The sequence below is a fragment of the Stenella coeruleoalba genome (genome assembly GCF_951394435.1).
Source record: "Stenella coeruleoalba genome assembly, chromosome: 1".
NCBI lineage: Eukaryota > Metazoa > Chordata > Mammalia > Artiodactyla > Delphinidae > Stenella > Stenella coeruleoalba.
In genome coordinates, this window is record NC_137169.1 from 58,210,015 (window position 1) to 58,236,930 (window position 26,916).

At 42.5% G+C, this 26,916-nt stretch overlaps 1 protein-coding gene across 6 annotated transcripts in view; it reads right to left on the reverse strand.

Moving 5' to 3' along the window:
- GNG12 (G protein subunit gamma 12) overlaps positions 1–26,916 on the reverse strand; it is a 280,258-nt gene that overhangs the window by 72,707 nt on the left and 180,635 nt on the right. For 5 of the 6 annotated variants that reach the window (XM_079917654.1, XM_079917651.1, XM_079917650.1 and 2 more), the window contains exon 2: positions 3,234–3,287. The gene's annotated coding sequence lies outside the window, so the exon portion shown is untranslated. Of the gene's footprint in view, positions 1–3,233; positions 3,288–22,561; positions 22,637–26,916 lie in introns of those variants that run through there. The other variant, XM_079917653.1, reaches the window with a different exon arrangement.

Below are 26,916 nucleotides of genomic sequence, written 5' to 3' on the forward strand. Positions count from 1 at the left end.
GAGACAGCCCTGGGCCAAACTGTCACGTCAGCAAATGTCTCAGACCACGCCCGCCCTCCAACCCTCCTGCGCTCCCCTCCCCCTACTCCATCCTTCCTCAGGCAGTTGGGTGCCCTGTGGTCCATTCCTGCACGTCCCACACCTACTCTCTCCCTAGTACTGTTGCTTGCTCTCCCTTCCCCAACTTCTCCCACCAATCAAAGCAGATCACACTTCTACAGGTCCCTGTACTTGACACTGGTAAGCTGTCAATGGCTGATAGCGGCTCAACCAACTATTTCTCTCAGGAATGAAGAGGGAGAAATCAAAGGACTAAATCACTAATGGTGGAATAGGCTGTAATTATGATACAGATGCAACTGAACAAGGGGATCTTCTTGTAAATTTCCAATAATTCTATGGGAAGCAGTTACCACAGTGGCCAGCATACAGTCGGCATTCAATGAACAGTAGACACTAATTATGACTACTGTTGCTATAATTATTAATCCTTCCACCACTGGATTACTCACTGTCTATTCCTCTATCACCACCATGACTACCACCACAGAGGTAACTGCTAGCCACAGATCCATAATCAATTAATGTATTTTAATTACATTCTATGGTTTATAAAGCACTTGCGTATACATCATCCTTTTTTTTTTTAAGAGGGAACACTTCTTTTTATTCTTTTTTTAAACAACTTCATTGAGATATAATTCATATACCATACAATTCACCCATTTTCATGTACAATTCAGTGGTTTTTAGTACATTTACAGGCACTGGGCAACCACTGCCAGAATGAACTTTAGAACGTCTTTATCACGCCAAAAGGAAACCCTATACCTTTAGCTATCTCCCCACGTCCCCCATTTTCACCTCCCAGCCCTAAGCAATGAATAATCTACTTCTGTCTCCAAGGATTCCCCTATTCTGCATTTTCATATGAATGGAATCACATTATATGTGGACATCTGTAACTGGCTTCTTTCACTTAGCATAACATGTTCAGGGGTTATCCATGTTGTAACATGTATCAGTACTTCATTCCCTTTTCCATCATCCTTTTTTATCTTCCTGGCAATCCTCAAGTTAAATGTTATTTCCGTTTTACAGATGAGGATACTGAAGCTCAGAAAGGTCCCATTTATAAGGTCCTAGAGCCAAGAAGTAGCAGAGCCAGGACTCAAACCCCAGTCTCATATAAATTTCTTGTTCTTTCCTCAACAAGTGGTTGCCAACTCTGTAGCTATTACATCAGAATCATCTGAGTGCTTCAAGGTCCCCAGGTTCACCTAATGAACGTAGACAGCCCAGTGAAGGGACTGTGAACTTGTAGTTCAACAGGTACCTCATGCGATCCTGGGGAGCTGCTGGTGGGTGACCAGGTGCAGGGTCCTGGCTGACTAAGTACCCACTGTCCTCTCGGCCCTGTGCTGAGTACTACAAGGGAGACACATGGAACCTTCTGCTCTCAAGGCACTGACACAGGTACTGAGGAGGTAAGACTAGGAAGCTGAAGAAGGGTGCGTGACGGAAGACAGTGTTTGGCTTTGAAGTATTCGGAGCAGAGAAGATCACAGATGGTGGGAAGAGGCAGGGAAGGCCACGTTACAGAGAAGGGAAGATTCTACTGGGCCCTGCAGAATGAGGAGGACTTCCAAGCAGAGAAGGGGTGAGCTGCATGAGGTGTCCTCGGGAGAAACGGTAAACAGGCTAGTCTGGCTAGAGGAAAAGGAATAGTGGGAGCTGAACAAGAGAGGACTGGGCCAGATAATGGAAGTGGAGAAGCCAGAGAGGAGTCTAGGCTGGTGTGGTGGATGAAATGGGGGCACTGACAGTCTCTGAGCAAAGGAGGAACTTCTTGAAAGTTGAATTGAAGGAAGACTGGTGTGGCGGTGCTGTGTACCATGAAGCGAGGCTGGGAGCGGAAAGCTGGTATTGGCAAGACCACCCAGGATGCTGCTGAACGGACCGGGATGCCAGGCGGCAATCAGCAAGACCAGGATCCCAGGGTCTGTCGATCAGAATGGGCCGAGGGGACGGGCTGTGAGATGGGAGCGTGACCTGAGCCCTCTCACTCTCCAGGCACTTTTCATCCCATCACAGCTGTTTCCGTGAGACCCATAAACACTGTAGGGTGGATTGTGAAAATGGCCGCAAATCTTCCCCTCTCTGTAACCATCCTCCCTGCAACGTGATTCCGCAGCTCGTCTCACCGAGAGGTAGAATCTATTCCTGTACCTCTTGAATCTACACTAGCCACATAGCTTCTTTTAGCCAACAGAATGTGGTGGACGCAATGCTGTGGCAGTTCTGAGCCTTGGCCTCAAGACGCATCTGCTGTGTCTCTTGGTACCCTGCCCAAATGCCATGTGCACAAGCTCAGGGTAGCCTGCAGGACAGTGAGACACATGTCTTAGTCATTGTCATCACTCCAGCGGACAGCCAGGTGACCCCCAGCCTAGGTGACCTGGACCTGCAGCTGATTGAAGACACATGAATGGTCCTAGCTGAAACCAAAAGAATCACACACCTAGGCCCAGCCCAAATCGCCAACTGACAGAATTATGGGACAAAGAAATGATTGCTATTTTGAGTCAGTGAATTTTGAAGAGGTTTGTTATACAGCAAAAGCTAACTGATACACAATGCAAATAACATTATCGCCACATATCAGGGAGCGGTGTCACCTGAAGCCTCAGAAGCTTTTTCACTTCAGAAGTACATTACTTTCCCAGCTCTAAAGGAAGTTTTCTACCACTACAGAACTGTTATCTCATGACAGTCACATTTAGGTTTAAAGAGAGATGAGAGAAAAAATAGGGCAATAAGAAAGCTAATGTTACATCTATGAGCCAGTCTTCATTACAACACACTGCAAGGAACTGTCTGAATTCCTTGGCTGAAATATCACTTTGTTGTTTTGGATACTGTTTGAAACAAGCAGACTATCAACAGGGACCTGGAAATAGTTTCAACACACAAAAAAAGTTTTTATTTTAATAGTATTTGGCATGCAATCATAGATCTTTTCCCTGATCATGTTCTTAGCAAAAGAACATGGATTGATCTGTTTTTTTTTAAGGCATGGAAACATCGTAAATCATTTCAGAGGAAAAAAAAATGTAAATAAATAGACATCTAATCATAGGACTAGTAGAGATGCATCTAACTTAGCAGTGTGAGTATCATTTCAAAAGTGATGTCAAACGGTCACTTTGTTTTAAAAATGAAAGAGCACTTACCAGTAAGACTCTGTGTGGCCCACCGTTACCAGGTTTTTAGGTGATGGAATAAATCTGAAATAGAATGAAACAAGCATTCCGTAAGTAAATCACATTTGGAAAGGTGTGCCTTCGATCCCAGTGACTGCCATCACATTGAGTGTTTATTCTTTTAGTTAAAGATTAGCAAAGCTTTTTCTGGCTCCTGATGGAATAGGGGGAGTTTTTTGCCTACATATTTCAACTTCCTGAACAGAGAGCATTCTCTCATCTCCTTCAGGGAGTGTTCAAAGTCTGAGGCCAGTATAACTATAAATGGTAGTGTTTTTGTCCAAACCCCTCCAAGTCAGCGGAAGCCTCCCGGGTTGTTGCTCTTGCTTTGGTCCCTCCACTCCCTTCTGCTAGCACCAAGCCATGACTCCCTTTATGGAACCGATTAAAAAACGGATGGTCCAGTATAACTTGAAGGGCAATAGGAGGAGTGTACCAGGCTTTTCAATAGTGATCACCTGATCACAGATAACCACACCTTTTTATTTTATTGATAATGGTGAGCCTAAAGCCCTGCTGTTCAACAGAAATATAACACAAGCCACATATATAACTTTAAATTTTCTAGTGGCCACATTAAAAAAGCAAAAAGAAACAGACGACAATTTTAATATTTAACTGAATTTACTCACAATATTATCATTTCAACATGCAACCAATATAAAAAATGATTAATGAGACATTTTGCTTTTTTTTTTTTTTGTCATACTAAATCTTCAAGACCCAGTACATTTCAACTCGGGCTAGCAGCAGTCCAAGTAGTCAACAGCCACAGCAGCTAGTGGCTTCCGTATCAGACAGCATGGGCCTAGGGAACCTATCCTTGGCCTTCAGGTACTGGCAAGGATCCAAAGTGAGTGAAATGCACATGGAGATTTTGTTTATCTATTTTCCTGCTCTTAGGAATTCATCATTAATTACCACATTCCATGATGTCATTTAGTAGAAATAATAACATAATAATAGGAAGAGATATGGGAACATATGTATATGCATAACTGATTCACTTTGTTATAAAGCAGAAACTAACACACCATTGTAAAGCAATTATACCCCAATAAAGATGTTAAAAAAACCCCATAATAATGGCAAATACCGTATAGTACTTGCTATGTGTTCTCGGCAAGCTCCCATGTTACCTTAATGAACCCTCACAATAACTTCACGAGGTACGTATATTATCATTCCCATTTTGTAATGAGGAAACTGAGGCACAGAGAGGTTAAGTAATTACTCAAGGTTATAAGATACTGACAGAGCTGGGATTCTAATCTATGTAGCTGGTCTCCAGAGCCCATGCCCTTAGCCACTATACTCTCAATTAAATTTGAACGGGTCAAAATAAGATAATTACTTTCAGTTTTAATTATAACTGTCAAATGATCCAAGGTTGCTCCCATCATACATGGTCAGATAATAGCACTGATGGCAGATGGAGAATTGATGGGATGTACTAGCAAATTAAATTTAAAATAATTTGGGGTGGGAACACGAAAACCACAGGTAAGCCTGGGGTCAAAAAGACTACTGTGTCTAGGGGGCCTTTCTGGATGACCAAGATGGAGGTGCAGGGAGAGGTTAAGGTGGGGTCTTTGGAAAATCGTGTCTTTGTGATTTTTCTGAGGGAAGAGTCTATCACTTTCATCTGATTCTCAAATGAGCCTGTAAGCTAGACATCTCTGTATCAGTCTTAGCAGGGGTAGGGAGTAGAAAGGAATTACATACACATATCCTTTCACTTTATTAATCTGTGCCCCCCTCCAAAGAAATCATACCCAATGAGCAAAATCAAATCCACACACATGAATTTCCTGCCCAAATGATAGGGAAGGAGGCTGGTGAGGGACATCATTTAGAATCAACAGGCTGTGGGCTGAGGCCACTGGGGGTGCTGCCTCCCAGTCTCCCAAGGCGACCCCCGAACCTGCTGAAAATCCTTCAGTGGCTTCCTCTAGGTGGTAGGATTAAGTCCAAGCTCCTTAGCCCAGTCTCCAAAGCCCCAGTGACCTCGTACCTGCCCCTCAGGCACTCTCCTGTGAGCACTTGCCCTTCACCCACACAAACCTATTTACAGGTCCCTAAATGCTCCCCCTCGCCACTCTCACTTCTCTGTACCTTTGCAGATTGTGTTCCTTTTGTCAAGCACGTCTTTTCCCTACAGTATCTGCCTGCCTTCAAGTCTCAATTAAAAACTCAACACTTCTGGGGAGCCTGTGTGAACTCCTTCGGCTGGCTTAGGGGCAACTTCTCTGCAGTAACAGTAGTAAAGTAGTATTCACTCAACTCAACTGATAATTATGTACCACTACTACTGATAATAATAAAAGCTGATTTTTTATGGAGCATTTCAAGGGCTTTACGTGCTCCTTTAATCATCTCAGTAACTTCATGAAATGGGTTATTACCCCATTTAGCAGGTGAGCAAACTGAGGCATAGAGGTCAAGTCAGTAGCCTAGGGTCACACAGCTTATAAATGGCAGAGGCAGACGTCTAGGGTCACACAGCTTATAAATGGCAGAGCCAGACTGTAAACCCAGACAGCCTGGTTCCAGAGCCTGCACTCTCTCTTTTTTTTTTTTAAGTTGACGTAATTTGATTTACAGTGTTGTGTTAGTGTCAGGTGTATAGCAAAGTGATTCAGTTTTCTATACTGTATATATAAAGAATATATATATATTCTTCTCAGATTCTTTTCCATTATAGATTACAAGATATTGAATATAGTTCTCTATGGTATATAGTACATCCTTGTTGTTTATTTTATATGTAGTGGTATGTATCTGTTAATCTCAAACTCCAAATTTATACCTCCCCTCACTTTCTCTTTGGCAACCATAAACTCGTTTTCTGTGCCAGAGCCTGGACTCTTCAACGCTATACCGGGCCTGACTCCCTCTGTGTCCCACTGCCTTCTACTCTCATTGCCCCTGTACTTCCCTCTGTTAATCCAAGTGGCTCCTGTGTTTCAGTTTTTCATTTACTGGTCTCTCTGTCCACTTGTTTGCAGAATCTCTGTAGGTTAAGAATGTGTCTAACTCATCTTTGTCTTTCCAGGACCTTGCAATGTGTTTGGTATGCAGCAGGTGCTCCATAAAGGCACACACATGAAAACACTGGCACAGCACTGGAAGGACAGGGGTCAGGGGTACAAACCTGGGCCTAATAAAAACACACCAGGAGAAAGAGTCTCCAGATATGCACTTGAACAAAGCAAGCTTTTTGTTTTTTAATTTTTTAAATGGTTTTTTAAAAATTTATTTTATTTATTTATTTTTGTCTGTGTTGGGTCTTCGTTGCTGCGCGCGGGCTTTCTCTAGTTGCGGCGAGCGGGGGCTACTCTTTGTTGCGGTGCGTGGGCCTCTCATTGCAGTGGCTTCTCTCATTGTGGAGCACGGGCTCTAGGCGCGTGGGCTTCAGTAGTTGTGGCACACGGGCTCAGTAGTTGTGGCTCACGGGCTCTAGAGCACAGGCTCAGTAGTTGTGGCACACGAGCTTAGTTGCTCCGCGGCATGTGGGATCTTCCCGGACCAGGGATCGAATCCGTGTCCCCTGCATTGGCAGGCGGATTCTCAACCACTTGCGCCACCGGGGAAGCCCAACAAAGCAAGCTTTAACTTCATCTTTTAAATTCAGCCTGTGCTGAGGGAATGGTCATTTCCTAGGTCTGTTTAATACCAGAGGAAACAGAAGCAATGCAGGCCAGGGCATGGCTAACTTGATCATACCCCCAACAAGTTCATCAGTTCCATCTTACACTGCACATGGATTTACGTAATAACATGCCTTGGCTGGCCACTATAAAGAAATACCAGAAAAGACACTTTCCTTTAAAAAATGCAATATTCAAGGAAAAAAGGACAGAAAATGCTATTTATAAAGTTTTCTTGGTTTCCAATAACTGGCTATGAGTATGTTCCAAACATCTTTTTTTTTTTTTTTTTTTTTTTTAAAAAAACAACAGCCTCATGTTGAAAATCTCCTTTTGCTTTTCAGATGTGGTTGTGCCACTTTCTACCCCAGAGTTCCATAAGATGCTTCCTTCCATCACTACCTACACTTCCCTTGGATGGATATAAAAGTCCTTGTAGGAGGACACTCTCTTTCTCTAACAGTAGGAAAGAAAAAAGCTTCACGATCTAGGACATACATAGACTTCTAGAGAAAAAGAGACCTCCTTCTGGCTCATGTCAGAGACTGCATCAGGACTGCGCCCAGCCCACCTACTCAGACATAAATACAATTAGCCATAATACCCACCCTTCCTACTTGCATCCAGAATATAAAAGAGACCACCAGCTTCCCACAGATACGGATGTCAGCATCCTCTCAGATATTAACAACCACATTATAAATCTGCATTTTTGATCTTGCTCTCTCATCTCCTTCCACAATGAACAGTAATTTAATTATTCTTGAGAGGTTTACTGAGTGCAAATTAAGGGCCAGGCACAGTTGTAGGTGCTGGAGATACAGCAGTGAATGAGGTAAATAAGGTTCCTGACATAGGGGCCCTTACATTTAATAGGAAACAGAAAATAAACAAGTATACAAAGAAGAAAAATAAGAGAACTTCTAGATAAGTTCTACAAATTCTTTCCTACAAGCAGCGAGTGATGCAACCCCCTGGAGAGCTTCACAATGTCTCTTTGGAGGCTGAATGGAGAAGTTTCAAAAAGGCAACAGTGAGTGAACGGATCAATGGTGGCCAATTCTGAGGCTACTCAATTGTGCAGGTGAGATATGATGGTACCTTTGCCTAGGATGGTAGCAGTAGAGATGGAGAGAAACAGATGCATTCAGGACAGGTTCTGGAGGTAAAACAACTAGGACCTGCTGATGAAGTGGATGTGGCCAATGAGGAAAAGGAAGGGGCTGAGATGACACACAGGTTTTGGTTCAAGCAACTGGGTCAATGATGGCTTCCTTGAGGGAGAAACGGGTTGAGAGAGGAAAGAAAATCAAGAACTCTGATTTGACCCTGTTAACTTGGAGACATCCAAGTGGAGATGGCAAAAAAATACTGAGAAGTCTAGAACTGTGTTGTCCAATACTATAGCCGTTAGCACATGTAGGGATTTAAATGTAAATATATACAGTTACAAACTCATTCCCCCAGTGCATGAGCCACATCCAAGTGGTCAGGTGGACACAGAAGCAGCTACTGTCCTGAAGAGCACAGGTGTAGAATGTTTCAATCACCATAAAAAGCTCTATTGGACAGGACTTGTCTAGAATGAACATGATAACCTGCTAGACTCCTTTCATTATTATAAAGCTTATTGCAATTATAAAATACAAAATGATAGTCCTCGGAGACCTAATTTAGCTTTGAATGGCAATTGGATTATGATCTGTCTGAACATATTTGTTCCTAGTCTCATTTTAATTCTCTAGAAAATAACATAATACAGGCACTGGAGGAGAGTGAACACTAGATTTATAAACCTGGCTTCCAGCTGTCTTCACTGTCAGTGATTTCCAGCAAAATCACTAAACTTCTATGTGCCTCAATTTCCCCACCTACAAAATTGGGAGTGATCTGGAATGGATTATATTGAGAAGTATGTTGGAGAATGTTTCCAGCTCTCCAGACGGCTCCACTGTTCTCTCTGGTCAGGTCTATTATGTTTTCACTTGCAAATACTGACATGATGTTATCTCAAATGGCAAAACAGATATAAAAGGGCCTTTGAAACATATAAAGGACCCTACAGTAGGCATAAAAGGCACATGTTCCATAAAGACAAGACAAAGCAAAAGAAATATGCCCTGTGCCTTGATCCACCACAGAAAGTCGTGTGTTTTGACACGTTGGCAGGGCTACTGACTTGATAAAGTAATGCCATATGGGTTAAAGCATCAAGAATCAAGTGTTGATCCCCAAAGGTGAAAGACAGTAAACAGTCAGCAAAATGGTGACATTTTCCTTTATTGTGCAAGGCTTCTGTCCCTGGGAAGGGCACGCCTGGAGCTGGTGAACTGGCCTATTTTAGCCAAATGGTGCCACACCATTTTCCCCACCTTGAGACTATGTCCTGGTCAAAAGAGCTGGTCTGGGCTGTTCACTGGGAGAAACTCTTCCACCTGGTCACTGTTCTTAATCTTCAGAGAGCTTCTAGTGACTTAATATTTGTTTTTAATTGAGGAGCTTGGTGGTATATGTCCTCAACTAATTTGTGGATAAGATGGAGAGAAAGTATCCTCATGATGTCAATGCCAGTGAGAAATCTTTAAAAATACACATATATTCCTAGTTTGCCAAACTTTAAGAGAATAGAAAGAAGTCAGATTGAACAATTAATTGTGAGATATTACACTCCACATATTTTGTTTCTCCTTTTCTATTGAAAGGGCAATGGCCGTTTTTTGTTGGTTTGTTTCCCCCAATGGCAGTTTTAAAAGGATAGCATTCTTTGGAATGACCCATATTCCCACCATACTAGTGCTACTATTTATTTTTTTCTGTTACCCTCGATAGACATGTGTTACATGACTATGGCCATAGTTTATATGCTATTGGTAGCAAAGGCTTTGGAGTTGGACAGATCTAGGTTTGATGCTGGGTCCTCAGCTAATGACCTGCAAGTCCTGGGACAATTTACCCCTAAGCCTCAATTTTCTGACATGTAAGGTAGGACTAACATGACTTTTGCACATTGTTGCTCTAAGGATTAAAAAAAGGGAGGACACTAGGATAGAGCCATCAGGAAAAAACCCTATATATGACGCTGTTATTTTCTTTTTCCATTTTACTTTCAATTTCAAATATTTTTTGTGTGTTTCTACATACATTCATAATGACTGTTTAAGGGACCTAAATCTCTCCCCTAATGCTGGATATTTAAATTACTGCCAGTTTTTATTACTATAAATTACATTGGAAACCTTCATGCTTCAGCGTTTTTCATCCCTTTAACTTATTTCCCTAGCTTCCCTAAATTCCTAACAGTAGAATTAGTAGATTTTGCTTTTAAAGGGGCTTTTTAATTAATGTATGATAATACCACCAACAAAATAATGGAGAATTTCTGAGACCTTGACATTTTATACATAACATGGTATTCCTAATGCTTCTTTAATGTGTATTTCTAAGATTATTAGTGAGGATGGACATTTTTTCCTGTTTATTAATGGTTTGTTACCTTGAGAAACAATAAGTCTATATTCTTTGCTTATTCGCGTAGCAGGGTCTTGATATTTTTCTTTTGAATTTGCATGAGTTCTTTATAGTGCATGATAATCAAGAGTTAGTATATGTATTTGCTACAAATATATTACTGATATTTGGCAATTTTAAGATAAACATCTTTTCATTTATACAGTGTTTTAATAATAAGCAACAGCCGTATTTTGTATAAACCTCATGAGCTATGACATGGCTTCATGGCAAAATGTTTGGCTTTTGACTGCTTTTCACCCTCCGTTTACACCCACTTTGATTTTCCCAGCTACCCTGTGAGTGAGCTGGGGAGAATGACAATCCCCACCTTACAGAGGAGAAAAGTGAGACCCAGACAGGCCAGGTGACTTGCAGAGGGTCCCCGAATCCTGGAGTTGGCCAAGACTGGCCTCAGTCCTTTGCTCTCTGAACCCAAGGCCTCCTCGTGAAAGGAAGGTCACAAGGTAAAATGAAGAGATGCATTTTGTGCAAAACAGATTATTATACAAAGCACCAATTCCACATTGTTTCTGATTAAAAATCCTTTATATGGAGCATCAGGGCCCTGTGCCTGCTGCACTGGAAGCACTCAAGAAATGTTAGTATGATTTTAGCAAATCCACCAAAACCATGGCTTACGTAATGGACCACCCTTACACAGTTCTTATGTAGTTACAATAAGTTAAATAACTTAGACCTAAAGCAAGTGTTGTTTTATACTATTTTTTTTTAACCTAGCTCAAGTACCACTTCTTCCTCCAAATATTCCCTTCCTCTTTGGCTCCATGAAACCACTCCTCTCCTTGAATTGCTACGACCTTTACCACCTTCTACCTGTCATTACAGATGCTTCAGAATGCGTTTCAGCTCTTCTACTGGATAAGGTCCCAAGGGTCCATATATTATTTGTGTTTGTATCTCCCAGAGAGCCTAGCACCCTGCTCAGCACACAGGTGGCACTCAGTCAGTGTTTTATGGGGAGATGAGGGAAGAATTTTATACAGCTGAGAGACAATGGTAAAAGCAATTCCAGTTCGGTTAAAATATCATAGGTTGCATGAACTGTGTGCTTTTTGCTACACCACTCGTTATTCTGGCAAGCACACTATCATGGGACAGTTCTAATGCAGTCTTAAGCCAGCAGTCTGCATTAGTTAAACAATACTACACTACATTAACCAGAATGTCCAAAAGCATTTCCAGCCTTGGACACATCTGTACAATTCTGTAGATATATCTGTTATGGTTTTACTTGCAAATTCTGATATAACTCATTCCTCAAAACTTCACTGTGTACACGTACACACACTCATACACCACACACACACACACACACACACACACACACACACACACACACACAAAAGTCCTGGTTCAGCATCTGGAAAAAACTCAGATAAAAATATGGAACATCTGTTTCCTAATATCAGGAAAACTCACAGGAAACGATTAATGTCCACTAGGGAGAAAGAAAAATAATCTGGATCACATTATGAAACGAAACATCCAAAATTCACAATTTAATACAGTATAGCCTGCAAATCATCACATCTTCAGAACTGAGGGGAAGATTTCACATTTTATTAAAACTTGAGAGAGTAGAGATATCTTTATGTCATGTATATACAAATCAACATGAAATTGAAGGCTCTCACCCTACATATATTCTTGGGTCCTATGTCTCCCCACTGATATTTATGCAGTGCTGGGCAGGTGGGTGGCTTACTGCACGTGTGTTTTCATAATGTGCTCAGTGTCTGACAGGGCAAACGAAGACCTAACTGAATTAGATGGCGGTCCCTGGATGAAGAGGCTGGAGCTCTTCTGAGAAAGATCTAGAGTGGCTCATGTCTCCCAAGCAGGACTGCAAGGATAGTCAGGGCCACTGCAAAGCCGAAGCCAATTGTACATAAAGACGGTCTGCTCCTCGGCGGCTCTTCCACTATCCTGATCCTTATAAGCCTCTCTATGCCTTTTATGTTCCTGGCAATGTGGAAGGTTCTGGGGGTATAACAGAGAACAAAACACAGTCCCTCTCTGCAAGGAGCCTACAGTGAGTCGTACGGACAACTGATCAGGCAACTACAGCTCCAGAGGCACATAATCTATCGTGCTAAGTACGAGGAGCTCTGAGAGCACAGAGGACAGGCACCAATACCAGTCTGCAGTGATCATGGAAGGCTTCCAGGGGGAAGTGGCATCCAAGCTAAAGTGTGAAGAGTGACCAGGGTTAGCCAGAAGATGAAAGGAGGGAGGCATGAGTGAGGCAGATGACACAGCTTGTACAAAATGCTGGAGAGGAAGCGAGTACCTGTGTGTGCTCGGGGCTGCAATTTTAAAAGTAAAAAGTTTCAGTGAACATTGGGGTGCATGTATCTTTTCGAATTGGATTAAAATATACACATTAGTATATATAAAATAGATAACCAACAAGGACCTACTGTATAGCACAGGGAACTATACTCAATGTGACGTAAAAACCTATAATGAAAGAGAATGTAAGAAAAGAATATATATATTTATATATATGTATAACTGAATCACTTTGCTGTACACCTGAAACACTGTAAATCAACTATATTTCAATATTTTTTTTAAAAAAAATGAGAAAAAAAGCTGAAAAATCTTTGAGCATTTCTCAACCCAACTCTACATGCCAAGTGATGTGGTAAATTGAAATACTTAAGGACTTCATATATTTAAAAAAAAAAAATGAGTAAAGAGTTTCAAATCAGCGAGAAGCCTTATTACCTAAGAGGCAGTAGCAGGTAAAACCCAAAGGGGGTAACCACAGTGAGAAACATAAAGACAATAGAAAGAACCCTGGATCTCTAGCATCCTCACGTCAGAAACAGCTGGCACTGTCTCACCCCGAGGGAACAGCCAATGCCTTCTTAGGCAAAAGGCCTCTAGAGGAGGGCAAGGAGAGAGACTGCCCGTCAGAGATGATGCTTGTCCCCAATTCCAAGGAAAAACACATAGCCAGCTACCCAACCCCTACTCCTATCCCAGAGAGGAGGAGTGAGTAGGCCTTATCACAACCCCATGCGGAAGAGAGAATCATCCCCATTCCACAGATAAGTTGCTGGTTTTAGAAGACAGTATTTATTGATATTCCTTTCTGTTAACTGACTCTTCTTCTGACTAGAGAAACCAACTCATCTTGGTACGGCTAGGACATTCCAGTTTTAACACTGAAAGTCTCACGTCCCAGGAATCCCCTCAGTGCCATACAAACCAAGATGGATGGTCACCTACTCAGAGTTCGTATGCCCTAGGTTTTTATATTAGAACCAGTGCAAAGTTAAGTGTGATCTAACTCCCTGGAAGCTAACCTAGACCTTTTGAGCTTCAGGACCCTCCTGGATATCTTGGGGGCTTGTCTGGGGGTCCTATATCATTTGCAATAATTCGTGCTGAATTATATTTGCAAAGCACAAAGACTAGCTTAGGGCCTAGTGATCACCAGCTGTCATGCTGAAGGGAATCACTCACCGAACGCTTACTGAAAACAGTAATCAGCCAAAAGAGGGTCTGAATTTAATTTCTGTGCTTCTTGCTGTTAACTGAGAATTAACCAAATACCTTTCAAATTTAACACTGAAAATCATCCTTAAATAATCTATTTACCTATCCAGAGTAGTAAACATATTTTCATATATCTTTGTTAACTAGGGACCATATCCATTGCAATGGCTTACATTCCTACTGGTAAATAGAGAGTTAAGAAAGTTGAGAAGACAAAAATAGTAACACAGTTTCCAATAACTACAGGCCCAATAGGATATTACTTTATGGCAATATTTGACAGGCAGAGGGTAGCTGATAAATCTTTAGAGAATGACTGACGGTAAAAAAAAATTGGGCCATGGAGAACCACAGAAGAGAAAATTACCAGGGCTTGTGGATGAGACGATGGCAGTCCTTGAGCTTTTGCTACAGTGCTGTTGACTCGGGCAGCTGCGGCACACGGTTCTTGTCTGATAAAAGGGAATGTAAGCTCTTCAAGGGCACTCTTTTCCTTGCAACAGGGTAATAAGTAAGACAGTCCCTGTGGTCTGCAGTCAGCAGAAGACGCAGAAAGACTTCAAAGTGGTAAAAGCCAAGGGCCCACCGTTAAATCCTGATTCAAAGGCACCCCTGCTCCCGCCTCCCACCCCCCAAAGCTCAGCTAATGTTAGCCAGGCTCAGTGCTCTTTGTGAGAACTCCTGAAGCAGGAATGGATGAAGATATGACCTTACACTCTTTTTCTGGCAACAGACAATGATCCCCAACACATTTCTGATTAGTTTTCAAGGAAAAAAGTATTTTTAAGATCCAATCATGTTTGGAAAAAAACGATTCAATAGGGTTGAATTTTATTAGCCTCAGAAAACTTAAAAAAAAAAAGAGTAAAATTTAGTAGCATTTATCACCAGGAATATATATTAGAACAATGTTTCCCTCTAAAAAGTCCAGTTTTATGGGAGCATTCTGGGTAACTGAGATTCTGCTTTTATGTTGAAAATAATCATTTTGTCCACGAGGCTTAGCTCTCTAATCGTATCACTCCTTTCCGTGACACACTTTCCGTCAGACACTGAGACAGAGAGATTCATCACAGAAATATTCAGGTTATGTCCGCTGCACAGAGTCAGGCAGCATAATGAGGGCAGGATGCAGCAAAGGGCACTGCCCTGAGCCTGAGTCAGAAAAACAAGAGAGAGGTTTTATTTTCACTCTGCCAGACCGCTGCTGTGGATGAACATACTTCTGCAGGCCTTGGACTCAGGGGCAGAAGGCAATGAATAGTAGTCCTCAAGTGGCTCCCTCCAAGTCCCACATGTTTACAGGCACTTAGAGCACATGCTATGAAATATATCACCCTGGTTTCGGGACTTGGACTCTACTGGATGGTTCAGTAGAGTCTTTCATTGCAGCTACCCAAACAAGGCTGCGCATGCAGAATCTTCTAAGGATTGTCCATCTTTTTCCTGTATCGTCAAGAAAGAGGTGAACAGCTTATACAAACAAACAAACACACAAACAAATCCAACTATGTTCAATATAATCCACTTAATGCCACAATTCAACGAGAAGATAGCGCCTAAGAAAATCGGTACAACCTTCCTGTACTTAAACCTACCACTTGCACTTGCTTCCTGGGTAAAGCCACCTTTGCGGCCTCTATTCTAACATTAGTTTGCACCCCCTCCAGATATTCTCAGGGAGCTTCCCGTTTTACATACATTCTGAATGACACAACCTGCTGACCCTTCCTTAGGGAAATATACAAATATATACCCACTGCACCAGGAAAAAACAAACAGAACAAACAAACAAAAAACCAACAACCACCACCCAGAGCCAAGAAAAAAAAAAAAAATCTGTCATTCCCCATACCACTGGGAGGATTTTAAAGGCAGCCCAGGGCATTAACTGTGAAGCTAGTCATTTCCACGCCCAGCCTTCTCCTTGGACTCTCATGCTTCTCATTTGTTCATGTATCTGCATGGACAACTTGACTATTAGGTCTTCTGACAGCACAGGCTGTACTTTAAACTTCCAGGTATTTGTTTTCCTTCCCACAAGAATGAGTTCTTAACATACCCCAGGCTTCCAATAAATTAAAAAAAACAATCTGTACATGTTTTTAGACAGATGTACATGTTTATATCTAATTATCTATACCTAAGATGTTCACAGTAGCCTAGCAAAAGAGTAAGAGAACAGCTAATTCAGAAATTCAGTTCCTATTTATCTTCTATTGGCAAAGCTGGCTTTTGTTCCTATGAATATGTATGTCTCCCTTAATTCTAGGAAGAGCTGTGGATACTGATGATGTAAGACAGTCTTTCTTAACCTTTTAAAACTCACACTCATTTCTGATAACCATAAAGCCTTCCCCAACCAGATTTTGATGTGCCCTTCCTCAGCTGTTTTGGGAAACTATGACACGCATTCTCACCCCCTTTCCTCTTCCCTAAATCTACATCTCCATTCCCAGTCTTTTATCTGACTTAACATCTCCCCAGTGATGCCTTATTAGGCATCTGAAACTTGTAACAATGGCCACAGCCAAATTAATAATCTCCTCACACGGCTCCTCCCCTGGGGTTCCTAGTGCTAAAAGTGGGACACCACCATTCATGCCCCTTGTTCAAGGCAAAATCCTCAGTCATCTTTGGCTCCATTTTTACCTACTCTACATCCAGTCAATGTGTCAGCACACTCTGTCAGCCCCACCTCCAAAACATCTCCCCAATTCTATCACATCTCCGCATTCCTCCCCTCCCCGCTTCCTTGTACAAACTGGCAGCATCTGTCACCTGGAGGACATCAACAGCCTCCATGCTTATCTCTGGGCTTCCCTCTTGCTCCCCGTCAGCAGGGGGCACTCGTGCTCTCAGATGACCTCATTCTTCGCTCAAAACCCTCCAATGGCTTCCCAGCAGGCTTAGCGCACCCACCCTTTGCCTACCTGGCTCTACAGGAACCAGCCCGGGTCACTCTATCTGGCCACACCGACCTCCCCGTCTCCTCAGATACGCCATGACACTGATCCTTCCCGCTGCTGGACTTCTTCTCACAGACACCGCAGGCCTGCACACTCTACGGCCTCACTTCCTCTGGGTCTCTGACAAGTGTAATCTCCTCAGAGAGGCCCTGCTCTCTCTTCCCTTACTCCGCTTTGCTTTTCTTCATAGTACTTAACACTCTCTTTTCTATTCCACTGAATTATTAGCCCTGTCCTCCACTGGAATGTAAACCCCGCGAGAAAAGGACGTTGTTTGTTCTCCGCTGTACCCCCAGTGCCCGAGGCGACGCCTGACAAGTCGAGGCATTCAATAAAATAATCTTTTTTTTGTTACTGAATAAATGCATATTGTCAACTAACCAGAAGTATTTTGTTGAACTTGATTTTCGGATGTGTTATGAAAATAAATATTTTCCCCTTTTCCCAAATGAATCATAAGACATCATTTTTCAACGACCCCCCTGCACACACACGCACTTTTGATTCTGATATGTCTGCCCTCTCTGAAACACCGCACCAGGGGGTGGGCTAGGGCGTCCCATCCCCTTGAGGGTCAATGGTGTGGTCCCCCAGTTCAACGTACACAAACTCGTGGCTGCACCCTGAGTTTTTACTAATAAGCATCTGACATGTTTTACAGTCTCTTGCCTCTTACTAAAGCCTTAATGCTTTATTGCCTTCAAAAAATGCTCAGAGAATTCAACTCATAAAGCAACTGTCTGCCTTATTTATGGCAGTGGCAGTGTCTCTTTCAGTTAATTCTGAATACGGCTGGCTCAGATTTTAGTGCCAAGTGGTTGGCTAAACTACTTTTGCTGTGTGCTTCCAGTCAGCTTGGGCCCAGCGGCCACAGGAAATACTGTGGAATATTAAGAAAACTCTTTGGAAGAGACAGAGGGAAGGAGGAGGCACAGAGCCTTCTTGCCAGGCATCTCCTATACATCTGGGTTTTCCGGTTGCTTCTTCAATATGGGCGCTTTTCAGAAGAACAGTGTCTCCTTCAGGAATGAGCCCCATTTATGAGGCACCAAGTGCTCAGTGTTAGCTCTGAGGGGACGGCCATTCTCCCAGCCCTCTGGCATTTGCCCAGCGTGGCCTTGAATGCAACCTCACAGAGCCCAGTATCTCTCTCTGAATTCCACCTTTCTCTCCTTTCCTTGGCCTCTTAGCAAACCTCAGCTTCAGAGTCTAGTCAACTGGCATTTATCTACTGTGTCTTTTCTCCTTTTCTTAAAGCATCATCTGTCTGGAGCTTTTGTATGTGAGACTTTTAAATTCTTGTATAAAAACAGGATATTATTAATCTCCAGTCATTTGAGAAACAGCACAGTTCAAGGATACGGTCAAATTCTAAGAGTAGAGATAAGATAAATAGAAAGCATTGATCAGTATCAGTTCTGCCCCTTTACCTCCTCAATAAATGAAATGCAATAAATGAAATGCAAGCCTTGGTGAACTTTTATTGACATGTGTGAGTACTTCTTTAAATCTTAAAAGTTTTGATGTCTGCGACATGAAATCCTATTTATTTAGGAATATTTGTTTAGGAATGGAAGTGGTTGGGTGGCTTCTCCAAAAGAGGAAAATGGCAGATACTGATTCTTAAGCATTTTGTCATCCGAGTCAAAAGCTCCCACAAAAACACTTTGATATATATATTTTTTAAACCACAAATCTGGATTCCTAGAATGTGTGTGTGTGTGTGTGCAATTTAAGTCTGGACTTAATCCCACTGTAGTCTTTACATCCTTCTCAGGCTAGGCAAGTGGTTTCCTTTCTTCCTCTGCTCTCTGAGCACTGAACCTGGGCAGAGCCAATGTAAACCACACACTAGCGTACAACTCTCAAATTCCTACACTCTCCTGCAAAGCTTCACTTGTACAACCCTCCTTTCAGAATATCTGCCCCCCTCCCCGCCCCAATACTGTTTTATATTTTCTTCTCTTCACTTAGCTTGGTTGGGAAGTATTTTGTTAACAGTCTTTTTGGCCAGTTTCAGCACAGGGCTTCTGGCAAAAGTCAGGGTTGCAGCATTTCAGAGGCCTAGCACTAACTCCAGAAAATACTTTCCTAGTTTAACTCTTTTACCCCTCTTTGCGTCTGCCACTCAAAAAGGAAGAAGAGAACAAAACAAAACAAAACAAAAACCCTCACACACACAACCAAGAGACAAAAACATTTCTACCCAGCTTAAAACCAGCAGAATCATTACACCCCAGTTGGGGGCTTGCAAATCCTGAATCTCCTGGCGCAGATAACACAGTTTTACAAGCAAATCATCTCCATTAAACTTGAATTTTTTTTTTTTTTTTAACCAGTTCACTTACGTGAAAATGAACGTAGCCCTCAACATTTCCCTGCTAACAGAACCCCAGTTTGTTTGGGTGGAGATGCTGTGAGCTCAGGAAAAGTGGGAGCCTTGGCCTAAGGGAGGCTGTGTGCTCTGTCCACCCAGTAAGGCCCGAGGGGACATGTTGTGAGTCTGCTGGGAAAGGATTTTGCCTCCTCACGAAAGACATGAGACATGTGCCAGGTGCCTCCTTCGTTCTCAACTTTGAAACTGGTAGTAAAGCACAGAACTGTGATCACCATCGGTGACCATGAGAAAGCAAGTCTGAATTTCAAAAACAACACAGCAAAGAAGGCAGATCCAATGAATGAAAAGAGCACAGCTCTTTAGTGGCAAATGGCAGAAGTAACTACCTCGTCTACACTTTCTGAATATGTGGAAAATAACCCCCTACTTGTTAGGGCCACAATTAGTCATGTTTTCTTTTCTGTTACTTATAGCCTCGATATACATGAGATGACATAAGAGAGGTTTATGGCTTCTAAATTTGGTCCCCACTAACTTAGAAGCGAGAAAATTTGCTTGGCAAACCTCAAGCCAACAGGGCAAACATGACTTGTTATGAATGTACCTATATTATTTAGCACAGAGGCTCTCAGTTTTTATCAATCCAGAGTAATGGCTCCATCCATCCATCCATCCATCCATCCATCCATCCATCCATCCTTTCTTTTTTTCTGCCAACAACCAACTGCTAAGCCTCTATCCAGTGCTGGGCGCTGCACTAGGCACTGGAAATATAAACAATGCCAAAAGACAGAAAATACTATACCCATTTTAGAGATAAGGACATTTGAGTTTCAGCAGCTTTAAATGTTTTCCCCAAAACCACAAGTCTACAAGTGGCAGAGTTCAGAGTCAAATCCGAGACTGTCTGAATTCACAGGCCTTGTGCTTTTCACTCTACCATGCAGCTTCGAACCTAGCCATCACTTTGTTAGCCCAATTTAGAAATAAAACATTGTATTGCTTTTTAATATTCTACAATTTTGATTGTCTCTCACCCCACCATCTGCAGTTAATCTCACGTAGTTACACTGTATACTGTATCTAGACCCACCCAGACCAAATATCCACTTTTCGCCTTGAAGTCTGACACTGTGCTTACAGGATGGCAATGTCACCATGATGACGCCTGCTTCCACAGCACTCATCTTGCATCTGTTGGCCACTGTATGCACCATCAGTTGGAGACCTTTTCTACCTTGCTCACCAGCGCCTGGTACTCCATTGCACATGACAGGTCCTCCCTACATATCTCCTAATTATATAAAGAAAAATAAGCCATGCTGTCTCAGGAACTCCTGAGTGCCAGTTCTTAGGACTCTTAGTTTAATGAGCTGATATCACTTCCAAGACCTTGCCAGAGAGTGCCATTCCAGAAGGCACATAATAAGTCGTTGACTAAGCAATCTGCACACTGTTTATAGCAAGTATGTTCCTCCCTGTGGAACGCTGGCAACAACCCAAATGTCTAGTGTTTGGATACAAAGGTAAACCCACGGCTACTTATCAGTAGAGGAGATCATTTTACTGCCATCCCAAGGAGAAAGAGGTGGAGTGTAAGGACACAAGAAAAGGGCGACATCAACCAAGGTTAGATGCAAAAGTAGACCAACAAAGAAGAAGTACATACTGACCCAACTATGCAAAAATACGCACGTTGGGAAAACTGGCACTAGAATGTGAGGACTTAAGCGTCCAAGGAAGATTCAGAATTTAATAAAACCACTCACAATTGGCTCTTCTATTTTATCTCCACAGCCCTTCTTAAGATCCATATTACAGAATTCTTACAAAATGCATGTTCACAATTTAACACGTGACCAATTTTGAAAAACATGCCTTCTGGGTTCCTATCATGAAAATGAATGCCCTAGTGATAAAAGACACCCATTTATTTGCCAGTTTAAACATATTCATTGTTCTCGGTGCCTGAAGGCCACATGATAATGTTCTGTGTGTATGTGTGTGAAAAGCATAATACAGGACTCTTTCCAAACTGTACATTCAGATAACCCAGCCTTTTCTTTGCAGGGACAGCCCTTCTTTGCTGAGACTGGCACCCTCAGGATGCTTTCTGCTTGAGGCCTGGATTGCTATACCTTTCCTCTGGCTAACTCTGGCTTGTTCAAGAATTTCTGAACTTGGGTACACTTCCCTCAATAACAGTAATAATAACAATGGGTACCATTTACTGAACATTTTAGTATGTACCAGGCACACTTGTAAGCGCTTTCCTGTGAGCCCCATTTGAATTCAATCTTGGTTTCTACTATAACCCCAAGCACAGAGTATATGACATATAGCAGATACTCAATAAATACCTGTTTACTAGTTGAGTTACACTTTAGTTCATTTAACTCTTATGTCCACACTAAGAAGGAGGTATTATAATTATCAACTTTTTATAGATGGGATGCAGAGAAGTCAATTGCTTAGTAGCTAACATTTTGCTAAGGTTAATAAAATGAAATAGTTAGCTTCCTGCCTCAGCTCACCCCAGCTCAAAAGCCAGCTCATTCTAACTTGGAATATCACACTTTTTGTGTGTGTGTGTGGTATGCGGGCCTCTCACTGTTGTGGCCTCTCCCGTTGTGGAGTACAGGCTCCAGACACGCAGGCTCAGCGGCCATGGCTCATGGGCCCAGCCGCTCCGCAGCATGTGGGATCTTCCCAGACCGGGACACGAACCCGTGTGCCCTGCATCGGCAGGCGGACCCTCAACCACTGCGCCACCAGGGAAGCCTGGAATATCACACTTTTGTGAGTTAAAAACTAACTGGCAAAACACAAAAAGTCATGCTCACCAGAATCATCTCTAAGATTCTTTTTCTACTCATCTCCAGCTTGTCCTTCCATTAAAATACAGGCCCTTGAAAGGCAGGGGCCCCCTACCCTTTCAACCTCACTGGAAGGATGAAATGCTCTCCTAAGATGTCACCGCATACAAGAGGAGGACGTAGATAGAGGAAGGTAGTCCTGCCGCTTGCTGAGCGCTTAAATTCATAAGCACAGTTGAGTCAGGCAGCGCAAAACCATAAATTAAATTGACTGTGAAAAACAACAACAACAACTCAAGTATACATAACACAAAAATAAAACGTTAACATTTCACGCCTGAAATCTCAAGGAGCCCAACCGGGAGTAGGCGGCTTCGGGCCAAGGACCCCTTGCTGTCATCGTTCTGCCTTTTGGAAAATCTCCAATTGATTGTATTCAAATGATTCCCCATGAAACTTTTCATACTTTTCCTGAAGAAGTTCTTACCTAGAAAATGGGGTGGGAGGTGGAAAAGAGAAGGATCAGCCCCGTTCCAGTCAACGTGGGTGCTGTCTCTGGGATATTCCTCACGTGGCCACAAGGCTTTTGAACAAGAAAACCAGTCCCTCAGAACCAAGACCTTTCCCGGGTGACCAGACAGGCCAGGCTCTTCAAGTTCTATTGAAAGCAGGGCTGAGGCGACCAGCACGTCCACGGACACTATAGGGTTACCGCAAAGGCACTGAAACCAGGGTCCCTGACTCACATGCTCTCTCCTCAGACCCTTCCCCAGTCACCAGGCCAGTCTAATCTTCCCCCACTTCCATTTTTAGTCCTCTGTTCAAGAACCTACAGGAGGTCCCTCTCACCTTCTGCCTCAGTCTGCCCTCCTCTGGTGCTTTCCAGTGCTGTCTGCATGAGGCCACTTGAGTTAAACAGCTTGAACTAACCAACCAATCCCTTCCTTACTCTACTTTGGGGACCTCCCCTGCCATCCTCTTCCTCTCTTCACACATGCCTCTCGGTCATGCTGGTGCCCCAGCCCGGAATGCCCTCTGTCCACTCAAGTCCCGTCAGGCCCTGCTGATGCCATTTCCTCTAAGGCGTCTCCCCTACCCCACCACTCCGACTGACTTCCAATCACCTGCATATACGTTAAGCTCTGCTGCGGAAAGGAACAGACTCCCTCCGGTGACCTCACATATTAGAGGTTTACTGTAAAGATATACAAAACAATAAGGACCATGGTGACAGGCCTCCCTGAGACCAAAAAAAAGCAGTTCAAGAATTGAGAGGAGCCAGGGCAGCTTTGGGGACTGAATTCCCTGGTCTCCCATTGACGGCAGCAATTATGGGATCCCCCAGACTGATGACTCAGCCTTTTTTTCCTCTGCTTGGATTGCTCCTGCCATGCACCTTAGGTCTCCCCTCTGCTTCTGCTTCCTCATAGTTTCTGCTGACTCAGAGCTTGTGATGCGGCTTCTGTGACTGTCTTCCCAGCCACAGGTTAGAGTACCAACTGCCAACTCTCCCAGTCCTATGTGTCTTTCATTCACAAATTCTTATACAGAACCCAATTGGGCACATGGTGCCTTTAAACTGGGCTGACATTTTCACAGCAGACCAGAATGCTTGTTAGACTGGCTGCCTTACGATCAGGGCCTCTTCCTGACCCAATCATCTGAGGCTAATAAGGAAGAAGGGCTGGGGGAGAAGAAGTCCTACTAGTTAGAAACATGGCCACCCATTTTTAACTAATAGTCCGGGCTGCTTCCCTCAGCCGAAACTGGAATTTTTAGAAGGAGCTGTAGGCATGGCAGACACATTTATTAGTCTCTTGGGTGAACTGCTTTTCTTCACATCTCTAATGTACTTATATTAACATGCATTCCAGCCATGGTATGGATGACAGAGCACCGTATACTAGTCTTAAATCATTTCATGCCTATTTGAAGTGATTTTGTACCTAGTTAGATCGTGCCAGAAAACCCAGAACCACAGTGATATTCGTGGATAAATTTCATTGTAGGAGGGATTTAAGTTTTCACTGATGTATGCCAGCGACTAGAACTGTTCTAATTCAGCAGCTCTCGAAACTGTTTGGTTTCAGGATCCCTTTACAGTCTTCAAAACTGAGGATCACAAAGGGCTTTTGAGTGAGCCACAACTACTAAGCCTGTGTGCCACAACTACTGAGCCTGTGCACCACAACTACTGAAGCCCGCGTGCCTAGAGCCCGTGCTCTGCAACAATAGAAGCCACCGCAATGAGAAGCCCACGCACCGCAATGAAGAGTAGTCCCTGCTCACCACAACTAGAGAAATGCCGCATGCAGCAACGAAGACCCAACACAGCCAAAAATAAATAAAAAACCAAAGGGCTTTTGTTTATTTGTCTTACTCTATCGATACACACACACACACACACACACACACACACACACACACATAAACTACTGGAAATTAAAACGGAAATTTTGAAAATATTTATTAATGGACTAAAAATATAACAATGATAAATCCATTAGATCCTAACAAAAACAGTACTTTATAAAAAACAACTATGTTTTCCAAAATAAAAGAAGATATAGTGAGAAGTGTAGAGTTGTTTTACCTTTTTGTAAATCTCTTTAATGTCATATCTGTGCAAATCTAATAGAAGACAGCTGGATTCTCATTTCTGCCTTTAAGCCCAATCTGTTGTGATATGTTGTATTGGTTGTAGTATATGAAGAAAGTCTGGCCTCACGTGGATATAGATGGAGAGCCTTTTCAGGTAATGGTGGATGCTTTTGACTACACCAAGACTTACACAAGTGATGATTTCTTAAAGGTTAGCTGAAACCCTTTCAATGAACTTTTCATGTTCTGCTGTATTAAAATTGCTTAGTCCATCTTGCATTTGAATAGACCTTTATACAGGGCTTGTAACATCACACACTAGACTTTGAAAAACATCAGTTTACTGAGTTATGCAGGTTTTCCATATCTTGACACATTTCATCACACAATACCAAGAAAAAATACTCGTTAACATTACCACAGATCTCATTCGGGAAGTCGTTAAGTATACTTTCTTAAAAGTATGTTTGAGAAGTTGTCAAGCTCATGGGGGCAGACACAAGTTTTCCAAAAATCCTAATTTTCTCTTGAAAGCTAGAATTTTATCACTGGCAACAAATACTGCCAGTCATTTTTCTTGAAGTGACAAGCTGACTTTGTTCTTTTTTTGAGAAAACATCTGCCAAATACTCAAGTCTAGATAGCCATAGTTTGTCAGACATTCTTTCAAACAAGCGGCTAGTTCAGCTTGTAACTCAAATAATTGCACAAGTGTTTTTTCTTGAGACAATCATCACACTTTAGTTTTAGCAGAAGAGCTTTATTTTCCCTTCTGTGTCACACAGAATCTTAAAAAGATATGCATTCAAGTGTTGAGACTTAATAAACATAATAATTTGTACTGTTTCGAGGACATTCTTCAGTGAAAATGGCATTTTGCTTTGTTTCTTTATTGTGGGTGTGTAGTGGTGAGGAATATGGGTTCTAATACAGTTTGGTGCCACTGTCTTGATTAATAATTAGGCACAAGGAGTCTTAGCCTCCACTGCTTTTGCAGCATTATTTCAAAAGTCAATACAATAAAAAAAGTCAAATATCATCTTAATACTATAAAAAGAAATCTGACCTTGTGGACTCCCTGAAAGATTCTTGAGCCCCTCAGGGTCTATGGACCACCCTGGAAAACACCGTTCTAAAAAGTGTTTGATTAAATATTCTTGAATCCATCAATGAATGAATAAAACTTCATATTAAGCAGGGAGGTTCTAGAAAGGTTTACTGGATAAGATACCTTTTCAGTTGGGCAATCAAGACCACATAGGAGGTTTAAAGGTTGGGAGGAGTACAAGCAAAGATTCAGAGCTAGAAATGTGCAGGGAACCTTCCTGGAACAGAAGCAGAAGAAAATACAACTTCAGATGACCAGCACCTCCCATGTAGCAAAGCATGTTCACGCCCGTCATGTCTGTCAACTCCCACAACAGCCCAGTGAGATTAAGTGTCATCATCGTCCTTGTTCAGATGAGGAAACTGAGGTCAGTCTGGAAGCTCTCTGAAGGCAGAAACCATGTATGTTTTCTTCACTAATAATACTCAAAACCCACACAGTGACCAGCACATCAAAGGCACACAATACATATTCACTGAATAAATAAACAAATGAGGCTCAGGGAAATGAACTGTCTGCTCAGGATCACACATCTGGAAAGTGATGACTCCAGGACTGAACCCAGGTCTTCTGGCACCAAACTCCATGTTGTTCTCGCCATACCCTGATGCCTTCAAAGTGATAAAAACCAGGGCCATGCTGCTGTGGGGAGCTTGGATGTCAGTACTAGTGGTTTATGAACTGAGGGATTTTTAGTAAAGGATTTACATGATCACATTTGTGCTGTAGAGGATCAAACCCAGCGGGATCCGGGAAGGCTTGGAGTGGAGAGGGACAGGAGGAGAGACACATTAGGATTCTTTCAGTGGTCTACGTGAAAAGCATGACCTAATTATGACACTTAACTGTGTGAATCTGGAAAGTTACTCTTCCTGTTTGATCCTTACCTTCCTTATCTGCAGAATGGAATAATATTGGGTTGGCCAAAAAGTTCGTTCGGGTTTTTCCATGACATGTTCGAAACGCACTTTTTGGCCAACCCAATAATAATATATAATTTCGCAGAGTGATCTTGAGTGTTAAATGAAAAAGAAGCACACAAAGCAACACCACAGTTCTTGGCTCCATATTAGCTACAAAAAAAAAAAAAAAGAAGGAAGGGTGAGAAGGAGGGAGGGTGGGTGCAGGAAAAG